The following is a 12257-nucleotide window of genomic DNA, read 5'->3' on the forward strand; positions in this document are numbered from 1 at the left end:
CAAATAAGCCCAATCAGTAGGTGCCGTTATGTGGTGCTACCGGGAGCCACGGAGGACGGCAAAAAATAAAACAAACCCCCCCCCCCCCAAAAAAAAAGAAGAAGTGGGGAGTCAAATAAAAAGACGTTTGATTTGCTGCTGTGAAATTTGGGGCTGCTTTCCCATTCCTCGGCGGAGCTCCCCGGAGCAGCAGTATTTCTGTTTATGTTTAAATGTGAATCAGTCAGATGGGCCGCTGCTGGGCTGCTGCTGAATCATCCCACAACTCCCCTCAGAGAAAAGCACGAGGTTACTTTTGAACCGGCTGCCTCGTAGAAGAAAACAAGAAACTAATGCTACTTTTCTTTCACCCGACTCCGCTTTCAAGTTGCCCTTGAAAAAGAAAATTACAGCAAACGGCTTTGATGCAAGTCTGACATGCTTGGAGATATCCCACCGTAAGTGCAGACACATACAAGATTATCATTCCAATGAGTCTGTTCGGATGTCTTTTAACTGTCTGAGCGCTGTGGCGGGCCGGAGGGGGAAGGGGAGACGGAGAGGGGCGGGGGGGGGGGGGGGTAAACGGCGGCTCATTACACAAAATGGAAAAAAGAAGAAAAGTGTTTTCTGTCTTTGTTGTCCAGTGGTTTGTAATTTAAGTCAATATAGCATTTAGAGACCTGCTGAGACGTCTTTTAATTAAAAGATGAGCTAAATAATGAAAAATTACAGAGGCGGTGTGCTGAGGAACAGTTCTACGTTTTATTAATTCTATTTTTTTGGCCATCAGTCTGAGACGATGACCTTTTTCACTTTTTACTTCCCGACAAGCAAAAATAACTTTTATTCTACTTTGTCCACTGCTTGCTTTTTAATTTACAGACTGTTTTTTTTTTCTCCGCCTCTGTTGTATATTTTGTTCATCAGTTGCCGGGGACGTCAGCAGGACATAATCAGGTCTGTTCGTCATCATCACTCAGGTGTAATATGTGTCAGCCTGCGGAGAAGCGAGTCATCCTACCTGTCTGAGAGGTCGGAGGTCGGAGCTGATGGGAAGAGAAGAAATCAGTTGTTGCTTCCTGTTGCTTCCTGTAATGAAAACAGACAACAGACAATGGGTTACAAGATGTTTAAGTAATGAGCGACCAATGAATCATTTGAATTCAGTTAGCGGGAAATATATCAATTGTCTAGGCGTGACAGTTTCACGTTTTTCCTGTTGAGGAGGAAAATGAAACCTACTGGATGCTACAGCCATGTGATTTACAGGAAAATTAAACTTTTAGGAAAAACACATGGCTGAGGTTACAACAAGAAAAACATGGTTGGGGTTAGGAAACAAAAGCAACCCAAGAACAACGTTGTCACCTCCTGGATTCGAACCTCTGCCTCCCTCATGGCAGCCTCCGATTCATGCTACCAGATGCTGTGGTGGACCGGGCGTGTCTATTTCACGCTTTACATACATCTCCTTTCAATTATTGTCTTTTTATTTGACATTGGCCTTCAAATTAGACGAGAAATGTCAGAAAAAAATCAAATTGCTCTGGCTGGAAGAAAAAATATTTTGAAACTTGTTCAAAAAAATAAACAAAACCGAAGTAATAAATAAACTCTCTGACTTTCCGACTTTACCTTTTGGCTTTCTGCTCCGAACACAAAGATGTGAATCTTTCAAAACCTGCAGACAAATACAGTTTCCTTTCTGTTGTTGTTATTTTTTAATGATTTCTTAAAATAAATGAAAACTGCAGGTTTGTTTTTTGCAAACTTTACACAAACAGAGGAACTATTTTCAGATGACAATTTATCCACGTCGTGGTTTAATGAGTCTTCCAGCAGGACGAGGTTTGTGGGATCAAACTGCGGTGTGTGTTTTCACGGTAATGTGACTCACTGATGTGCTTTTAACAGGTTTTGGATAAGAACAAATACAGTGGAATAAGACGTAGCAGGCTTCACATGCACATAATACACTTTCTAGTAGGATCCAATCAATGTTGGTTTCAGTCCAGAACAAGAATTTCACCTGACTCACCCTTAAAAATTTTAAAAATTTCCTCTCCTAAATGATACATTGCACAGGAAGGAGAAAAAAAGAAGGAGTGCAGAAAAGTTTGCAGCTGTAGAGAGGCTGTTAATGATGCGATGAAATATCTGCAGCGAGTTCGGAGCGGTTGCACTTTAATGCGGCTGCTCACATTCTTAAAAAAAAAAAAAAAAATCTCTCGCAGGAAGTAAGACGGCGAGGTGGAAGGTTAGCTCGTAATCCATAACAGATAGTCGCGATCGACCGCGCCGGCGTCGAACCCTTATGAAAATTGTAACGAGCCTCGGCACGAGGCGCACAACCCAACAAATCAAAAGAGTGAGATTTGACCACGGAGGCCGTTGCCGGTCAGCTGCTCGGCCTCACACCTGCTGCTTTACGGGGGTTTTTTTCCAGGCGTTTGCAGCGTCGTAGCTAACACAGGGAGCCGTTCGAGTAACATTAGATTAGACTGTATAAATTGTAAGTAATGAGGCACCGGGGACGGCATCTGTGATCCGAAAAGAGGTCGACCGGAACATCCCCGGCTTCACAGCTGAACAAAATGCATCCTGAGTGCAATTTAACCGTCTTAACATGAGCAGGTACACGAAGAAGAGACAAGCGGAGGTCCGAGAGGGCGCCGGGGGCTCGCTGCAGAGGTCACACGCAAAACACGAAAGAGCCACGCACAAACACTGCTGACGGTGGGGTGGGGGGTGGGGGAGGAGGGCGGGGGTAGGAGGGGGAGAGGGAGAGGGAGGAGGAAGGGGGGTACGAGGACTTCTGAGGTGCTGGAAAAATGTATGAAAGAATGGATGTAAGGGTCATTTTACTGAGCAGCACCATTAACATCGCTGCCCTTGTCTGGAATGAAGCTCGGATCAGTCACTCACGCACACACACACACACACACACACACACACACACACACACACACACACACACACACACACACACACAGCGTTTCACCCTCTTTTTACACTTCTTTCTTTCCGCCCTCGGAGAAGGAGAGGTCGACATTTTAACTGCGGCGGCGAGGAGATGGCTTCCTTTCACCTTGACGGGCATATAATGAACATTTTTCATTTTGAGCTTAGCTTCACTTACAGAGTCAGTCAGCTATTTTCTCTTTGAACCTTTTTTTTTTTTTTTCCCCTCTCTGACATTTCCCTCTGTGGTTTTGCCAGGATGATCTTCACAGTAAATTTGTGCCCCTTTTTTTTTTTTTTTTTTTTTTTTTTTAAGAAATAGGTTACATTTCTGTTGATTTCTTTTTTTCTTTTTTTTCAAAGCGCTCATTTCCATAAAGGTCCGCCACATAACACAAATAGGCCTACGGTGCAGCATGAAACACAAACAATATGCTAATCGCACCTGTTTCAATTAGAGCCCAGGTATCCATGAAATCCATATCATTATTTCCTTATTGTTTTGCATTTTACTTCAGAAGAGAAAAAGTAAATGCTTTGAAGTAATGGGACAAAATATTTGGCTGATGGGCTCGTGAACGCACATCAAGGTAGCCGAGGAATGAGCAATACGGAAACTACAGTCGTAAGCAGAAGCACACACGCAGACGTGAGCGTGGTGTGAGTGACTAAGAAGACATAAACAAAACAAACAAACTAAGAAAAAGTTGGTGGTGCACATGTACACGTGTTGTTTATTTGCCACTTTTAGAGAGACTCTGGACGGGAACGTCTCCAGGCTGCTTTTTAAACGGTGGACTTTGCTGTTATGTGTTGTGCACTTTAACCGCTGGGCCTCCAGATGCCCAGGTAAAGGTGCTGTACAGGTGCAGCCGGCGGCGCAGCAGCGGTACAAGGTACGACATGCATTACAACGAAACCGTAAGTAATAGTATGATGTGTAAATGTTCATAGTTTGAAGTTATTTCTTTCACGCTTTGAGAAAATTATGGTTTGTCGTCCTCTCGTTTATTGGCTTCATGGTGGAAACAGAAGGGCTGCGAGAAAAGTCATTGAATGCATCTTACAACCTCTGATTGGAGGAAGAATGAAAAAAAGAGCGAACGCCTTCATACTCAGCAGATCATAGAGAAGACATTAATCCTCCATAAACCCAAAATACAAACTGTAAACCGACCTCTAACGGTGAAACAAAAACGGTAAACACACAAATGCAACAAAGGTAAAACGCAGCGAACTCGTACTCAAAATGCAGAGCGAGCCCCCCCACACCCCCACCCCCCCACACACACAAACACACACACTGGTGCCCACATTTGGCCAAGCGGAGGTGGATGGGTGGAGGGAGGGTAGGGTGGGGGGGGGTGGCTGGCAGGGTGCGTTTCCCAGACAGCTGGTGAAAAGCGGGTGCGCTCTGGCTGCTCGAAGGAGCAGATTCAGGTGACATCTGCGCCTCCTGTTGCAGCGCAATAGTAGAAACACTAAAAGTGAATTACAACATTAATGATAGTGCTCTGCAAGCTGTCGTTCCATATTACGCATCCATTATTCCTTGCATGGGTACTCAAAGGCATCGTGAAGGAGTAGGACCCCCCCCCCCTCCTCCTCCACCTCCTCCACCTCCCGGTGAACAGTAGTTGAAAGGATTGTTGGTTTATAGAGTAACACCTTCCACCGCTGCACCGTGTCACCGCACGGCACGCCGCTGACTGCATGACTGATTCCCTCTTTCTCCGTTTCCATCCCTCACTTCATCTTTCAAGCAAGCAACCTCCGACCTCTGACCCCCGCCTCCCCCTCCTCCTCCTCCTCCCTGCACCACCGCCGCTATTTCAAACAACATTTGTTTGATCTTGCCGCCCTGTACAGCTGAATGAAATCAATCTGGGCGAGATGTCATGTGTGAGCAGAAGTGATTGGCCACGAGAATAACATGTATTTGAGAACATGGAGCCCGTTGCCCTCTCGTCTCGCAGGCGGCCGGCGCATGCCCGACAGGCATCACACAGACATCTCTGAGCTGTCACCCATCCCCAGACTTTCAATAACTTCAAATCCCCCGAAAACTTGGAGAATAAAGGCAGAGTCGATCACTCATAGCTCCCTTCACTCGGCTCCTCTCTTCAGGGAAATAACAGCCGAAGGAGAAAAACAAAGTCAGGATCCCATCCTCTCCTCTCCCGCAGAAAAAAAAAAAAAGCACGAGCATCCCCGGAGGACGCGGGGAGAACACTTTCATCACTCCGGTTAAGACACAATAAAAGAATAAAAGAAATTAAAAAGAAAAAAAATCATTTAAGACACAAACAGCACGCGGGTCGAGCTATAGGGGAGGATCAGCGGAAAACAAAGGTGGACTTTAACAATGAGAGCGCGGTGACATCACAGTGCCGTCCTACACGCTTCTATAGGCGTCTGTGTGTGACTTGGATTGGAGCCACAGGATCGAATGCCCCCCCCCCCCCACACACACACACACACACACACACACACACACACACACACACACACACACACACACACACACACACACACACACACACACACACACACACACACACACACACACACACACACAGTCTCCCGAGAACAACAAACACACCGGCGGCACATCCGACTGCAGCGTCGACGACGACGCCCGCCTGTGATTTCTTCATTCAGGGGAGAGCGCCACCAAAAATGTGTCGTACTTCAAGTGTTTCACAATTACCAGCTGATTATATCAGCCTTCATTAGCATATTAAAAGGGAAGACTACTTGAACACAGATAATGTCTGAGTGTTGAAAATAATTTACCCCTGCTCATTATCGACGGCAGGCTCTGAGATCTGGGAGAGGAAAATGTCAATAAATACCCGTAAACCTCGACTGTGTAAATAACAACAATTACAGAGGAATGAGATCGGGTTGGTGAAAAGGGAGATAATTCTAATTAAAAACTAACAGATATCTGGGCAAGAAAGCATAAAGCTTAACATCTATCTATAGAAGTGAATTATTTTTCGCTCGTGTGTGAAAACTTTTGTGTTGCTCACAAGCTGTCACTAAACCAAGTCGCTGTGCTCCTTTAATTTTAGCATCAGCCCACAGTTCTGCTGCAGAGAGTGTGGTGTTCCCTTCACAGCGTGGAACAACGATCATACATGTAGAAAGACAAGATTTTAACATGTTCAAGAAGTGGGTTTTTTTTTAACTGCTGGAAGACACATCATGAGTGAAATTAGCAGCTAACACCAGTGATGAGCACTTCTGTTTCAGAACAGATTCAATTAAATCACTTCACTTCAGTTCAATCACTTCAATTCAATCTAATTCACTTCACTTCAGTCACTTCAATTCAATTCAATCACTTCAATTCAATCTAATTCACTTCACTTCAGTCACTTCAGTTCAATTCAATCACTTCAATTCAATCTAATTCACTTCACTTCAGTCACTTCACTTCAGTTCAATCACTTCAATTCAATCTAATTCACTTCACTTCAGTCACTTCAATTCAATTCAATTCAATTCAATTCAAATCACTTCAATTCACTTCAGTTCAATTCAATTCAATTCAATTCAATTCAATTCAATTCAATTCAATTCAATTCAATTCAATTCAATTCAATTCAATTCAATTCAATTCAATTCAATTCAATTCAGTTCAATTCAATTCAATTCAATTCGCTTCAGTTCAGTTCATATTGTACCAATTAAAAAAAAAAAAAAAAAAATCCTCTCAGGAGAATTGACACATTAAAGTCCTTACAACATCAATGAGACAGCCAGGGTTACGTCACATACCTAAGCAACCAATCCTGTCAACCTGGGGGGGGGGGGGAACAGGCTTTCTGTACCAGATAAAGATAGAGGTGGGGTTAATTGCATATGTATATATATATATATATAGATCTGCAACTACTGAATGAAGGCAAAGTAGTTAACATCTAAACCACTTTAAGTCACTTTAAGGGGATTTTTTTTCTTGGAAATATTTTCTAATAATGTCATTTTAAAGAGCAGGGAGAGTTTTTAGGGGAACTTTAATAAAAAAAGAAAAAAAGACTGTTTAATGGTGCAATGTGATTATGCAATAGGAGAAATACCTAAGATGTTGAATGTATTTTTAGATTATGCAATATGTCGTATTATAGATAGACTGGCTGTGCAATATTTAGTTTTTAAGCTTGTATACACTGCCAGTTTCTTGTCCCATTTTTGCAATATGTCTGCAAGTGTTATCCAAGAGTTGAAATGTACCGTCTATTTTGAAGTGAAGTGAAGTCTATTCTTACTTAAATCTCACTACTTATGGCACAGAAATGCATATTTTCTTAGGAATAATGTTATGTTATGTCCATATTAAAAAAAATTCAGAGTGAAATTTATTGTTTTTTGCATCAACAATGTAAATGTTGTCTTTTACATACTTGTAAACCCTGTATATTAACATGTAATGTGGTAAATATACAGTATGACAGCTCTGTATGTTGCACATTGCCATGGATGGCATGTCCGTGCAGGTGAGTGTCTGGTACTGGCTAATTAAAGCCCAGAGTGAGTAGTATATATGTATATGTACATAGATATATAATCATTTTTTTAAAGATATTTCAGGTTCTGAACAAAAGATTCAAGCCTTTCGATGTAAAACAAAAAACAAACAAAAACTCAGCATGAATTACACGTCTTTGTCTCGCACTGTTTTCTGCTTTCATCGGAGGATTGTTGCTTGCTCATGCCGGAGTCCTCCGTCGTCGAGCAGCTGAAAATGCATGTGGACGTGAAGGAGACTGTGAATGTCATGAAATTCATCAGGGTGCCAGTTTTTTTTTTTTTTTTTTTTTTTTTTTTTAAGTCGTTTTTGTTCGGAGTGCAGTCAAAGTGAGTTTTCAGAAGTCTCAGCGCCCGGCTCTCCAGAAATCATTAAGTTATTAACATTTCTAAATGGCTATCGCCCGCCTCCCTGCAGACATGTGACGGTCATTTCTTGACCCTTTGAAGTGTTGTGATGCCTTCAAGTGCTGTGAAATATTTTGGTTTGACAGCGGTAGGTAGATTTCTCCTTCCTTGAATCCCACCACCACCTAGCACTGTTAATCAATACACACTTTCCTTGCCCTTTCCCTCCTCCAGTACACATATCTCCCTGTCTGACCAAACTGGCAAATTTGTGCTCTTAATCAGCTTTCCTGCCTTGTCTCTTCACTGGAGGCTGGCGACACGCTTCCCTTCCCCCTTAATTTCCCCGGCTCTCGACAGACAGGCGCGCTGATTAACATGCACGCCCAGGTAGGAGCTCCCTCCGACACAACCCCGCTGCCCACCAGGTCCGCACACCATTATCCCCGCTACTCAATAGCAGCCATCTCAATGCACATCTGTCGAGCTGCCGCATCCTCGCTCCCTTAATTAGCTTTACAACCCCCCCCCCACCCCCCACTTCTGGTTGGGAAAAATAAGGGATGAATTTGTGGCCCGGCGCGCTGATAAAAAAATAAAAGCAAAAAAAAAAAAAAAAAAAAAATGAAGGGAGGGAGGTGGAGGGAGAGAGCAGGAGGAGACAAAGAGGGAGGAGGACATATGCTGAATGCTGAGATGGAAGATGAAATGGGAGTGTGTGTTCAGGTGTGTGTTTGAGGAAGGAGGCGGCGGACGGGATTCACATTAATTCCCGTCATGTCTGGGAAACCTCGTCCTGGCGACGCGACCGTCTGTGCACATCCTCACCAGCATGAGCCTTATCTTATCACTGCTTCTCACTTCGATTCCTACTTTTTTGGGGGGCTCTTTTGAGATCCCAGCCCCCCCCCCCCCCGATCCTCGGCCCCCTCTCCTCCGTCGACGATGTCCGCCGCTGTCGTCGCCGGCGCTTCTCACGTAGCGCTAATCCGCTCCGCTCTCTTGTTATTCTGCTGTTTTTTCGTCAGGCAGCTTGAAAAAAAACGCAAGAAAAAAAACAACTAAAAGACAGCGAGAAGGAAAAGAGGCATCCAATTAATATGAAATTGTCTCCAGAAGTCAATAAGGTTTTAGTTCCACTTGAGTGTGTTTAAATGCGCGGAGTAAGGCTAATTATAATCCCGTGGAGTATTTATACTATTTACGCTCTGCCCCTGTCATTACTACACGCTGTAATCCTTCGACCCGTGTTGTCTGCATGTGCTGATGAGCCATCGTGCCAAAAATATTTAAGCTCGCCCCCCCCCCCTTCTCCAACCCCCTCCCTCTCTCACCCCCCACCCCGTCCCCCGTTCCTGAAGGCTCCTATGTGGAAATTAATCACCGTTTCTATGACGATGAGCGTCGAACAATATCATAATCAGCGCTGCCGTCGAGAATGTAGTTCCGATCTGTGAAACGGGGGCAAAGGTGGCGGTAGGAAGAAGAACAATGAGCTATTTTAGTCAATCGGCTCTTCCACACACATGGCGGCTTCATTAGAAGTACCCACGGCGTGCATAACCTTCCGCAGGCCTCCCACCAATCGTCTCCAGCGTCAGAAATACTAATCTCCGACACGCATTTCACCCTCCATCCTTTCCTTTCCATCCAGCAATTATGCCCCCTGCCATCAAAAGCCATCAAAACAGTAATTTCACTTTTTTTTTTTTTTTTTCCACAGGCAGGCTTTTCAACATTTCCTTCCGTGAAAGGCCCGAATCATCCCCTTATCTCCATGGCTATTACACAGTGTGCATGAGAGTGAAAACAATGGGTTCGGCGTGATGAGATCACGGCACTTCATTTCTCCGAGGCCACTTCGGTAGACACAAAGACAATCTACCGGCAGCGAGGAGGGAACGCAGGAGAAGGGGGCCGGAGGATTTCTCGGTCACTGAGCTCAGGGCTGTGAGGCAGGTCATCCCCAGTAATAAGAGAGGGAGGAAGGCTGGTGAGGAGGAGGAGGAGGAGGTGGTGGTGAAGGGTCTCAGCCTCAGCGGAGGCTTCTCAAGGCCCTGAAACCGAGGTCAGTGACTGGAACTCAAACTCGGAGCCTTTATTCCTGCTTGTGTACGAGAGCCCTTTGGAGGATTGGCCAGCGCCGCCGTTGGAGAGCTGTGCTGCTTGTGAGGCAGTTTGGTCAAAGAGACAGACACGGAGAGAGGAGAGAGAGAGGGAGGAGAGAGGGAGGGAGGGAGGGAGTGCTCGACTGGAGAGGACACAGCAGAGTGGAGTGACAGGCCCGGCGAGGGAGGAGGAGGCCCGAGCTGCAGGAGGAGAGACGAGCTCACGAGTGACTGAAACAGCAGGTCTGAGATCCGACGTGCTTCTTCTCCGTGTTTTCTGAGAGTTCATCCGAAAGGCTGACTTTCTTTAACCTGCTTCTTCTTCATGTGTGATAAATCAGACAAAGAGAGCAACTGAAAACAAACAAAACTGTCCCGCAAATATTGAAGAATCTGAATAAAAGAAACTGAACTCCACAGATGATCAAGTCCAGACCGACAGAAACTCACCAATCATCGTGAGATTCAAAACTTTGGGTTAAATTAGGTGAGATACTGTCAAATTTTTACATTTAACTTTCCTGTCATCTATTTTCATCACCAAGTCTTCATCTTGTCGCCAAAAACTCTTGAAATCGACATTTTCATAAGCAGCTACGAGAAAAGACAAATCTTCACTGAAGAGTTTGATGAACACGTGAAATAACAAGATGTTTTACAAAAGATGAAAAGATGGCAAATATAATGCAAACACAATTTCCCTCATACTCCATAACCTGGCCAAAAGAAATGATGAAATCCCCTGTCTGAAAGAGAGTTTTGAAAATTCCCTGATATTCCCTGAATTTGAAGCATATTTGTGATTTGCTTGGTTCTTGCTGACGCTTCTGATGACATGTTGGTATTTGCCTCCCTGATAAGCAGCTTTGCTACCGAGCGGTTCTTTCCGATGCTCCCGGCCGCTAACTAGGCCTGTATTTATCATAATAAAATATGAAAATCTATAAGCCCGAGTTGTTAAATGATCGCGGTGAAGATGAGGTTCAAATCCATCAATAGAAACAGAACTATTACACAATCATGTCATATGTATTCAGGTTTCCACGTGGAAGAAAAAAGCTTGTTTATTTATTTTTTGCTGTAAACTTCACGCGCTTCTAAGGAACAATCCGATTGGCTGACGTCTCCTCCCAGGTTGCACTTTCTATTACCGAGGCCCGTTTCTGTGTCTTTAACTCTGCATTCGACTATCCTGTGCAGCACATGTACACACACACACACACACACACACACACACACACACACACACACACACACACACACACACACACACACACACACACACACACTTCCTCAATCTCTCACTCCATCTCTTCCTCTTTTTCTCATTGGAGCGGTGTGATGGGGGGGTGGAGGTGGGGGGTGGAGGTGGGGGGTGGAGGGGTGGGGTGGAATGATCGTGTTAGGGGGTTCACAGAAGACTGACTGTTTATTATTGTCTTCGGCCCACTTAACTCTGACAGTAACAGAATGAGATGGGGAGAGACGCGAGTGCCATTAATCACGGTGTCGTCCATATCACATGTGCCTGGGAGAGGAACACAAAGTGATTTTCAGGCCAGCCGGCCTCGCAGCAGCGCCGCCGTGCAGCCTCCTCCAAGTCGAGGCAGCCGGGGGGATGAAGAGTGCAGGGAGGAGGGGGGAGGGGGGGTGCTTTTCACACTCGATCTTCTTCAAATGTTCTGATACGCTGCACCTACAGCCCCCCCCCCCACCTACCACCTCTCTCCTACCCCCCCCCCTCCCGCCCTCCCACCACCCCCGCCGCTACCAGCGAACCCAAACAAAGAGCAGTTCTATTTAGAAAAAAACCAACAAAAGGCCAAAAACGTCGCCGGCAGGAAGTCAAGACGATCGGCGAGAAAAAAAAAAAAAAAAACTCGTTAACTGATAACTTTGAACTTATCGTTGTTAGCGTGAGATTAGCTGGATCAGACTCAGCTGGTGTATTTTTTATAAATATTAAGTATATATATTGTGAGGCAGCATTAGCACGGAGCCGTCTTCACCACCCCCCAAAAAAGAGAAAGAAAAGTGCAGTCAGACATCGGCGGTGGCCTTTTCGGGCCTGTCAGGCGTCAGTCTGTGGAGAGCCGGCCCACTGCGGAGGGACACCGCGAAGCTGATTGACAGCTGTGTCTCTTAAGTCCCCCCCCACCACCACCACCACCATCCTCGCCAACCACTAACCGCACACCTTCCCCTGCTATCAGTGACACCCAGATGTGCTCCAGCAGCTGTCTCCCAGATTATTCCTCCGCGTCTCTCCGAGCCGCCGTCGACATCGACAGCCGTCTAAATATTTAATCGCGCCATAAGGCG

At 45.2% G+C, this 12257-nt stretch overlaps 1 protein-coding gene across 8 annotated transcripts in view; it reads right to left on the minus strand.

Annotated features, from left to right (window-relative positions):
• Positions 1-12257, minus strand: part of LOC138634759 (RNA binding protein fox-1 homolog 3-like) — a 371961-nt gene that overhangs the window by 293437 nt on the left and 66267 nt on the right. For all 8 annotated transcript variants that reach the window (XM_069721894.1, XM_069721889.1, XM_069721883.1 and 5 more), the window contains exon 3: positions 1004-1071. The gene's annotated coding sequence lies outside the window, so the exon portion shown is untranslated. The remainder of the gene's footprint in view (positions 1-1003; positions 1072-12257) is intronic.

This window comes from Brachyistius frenatus, unplaced genomic scaffold (genome assembly GCF_029030835.1).
Source record: "Brachyistius frenatus isolate BFR_SWC_R1_liver_20210118 unplaced genomic scaffold, ASM2903083v1 Contig_277, whole genome shotgun sequence".
Classification (NCBI taxonomy): domain Eukaryota; kingdom Metazoa; phylum Chordata; class Actinopteri; family Embiotocidae; genus Brachyistius; species Brachyistius frenatus.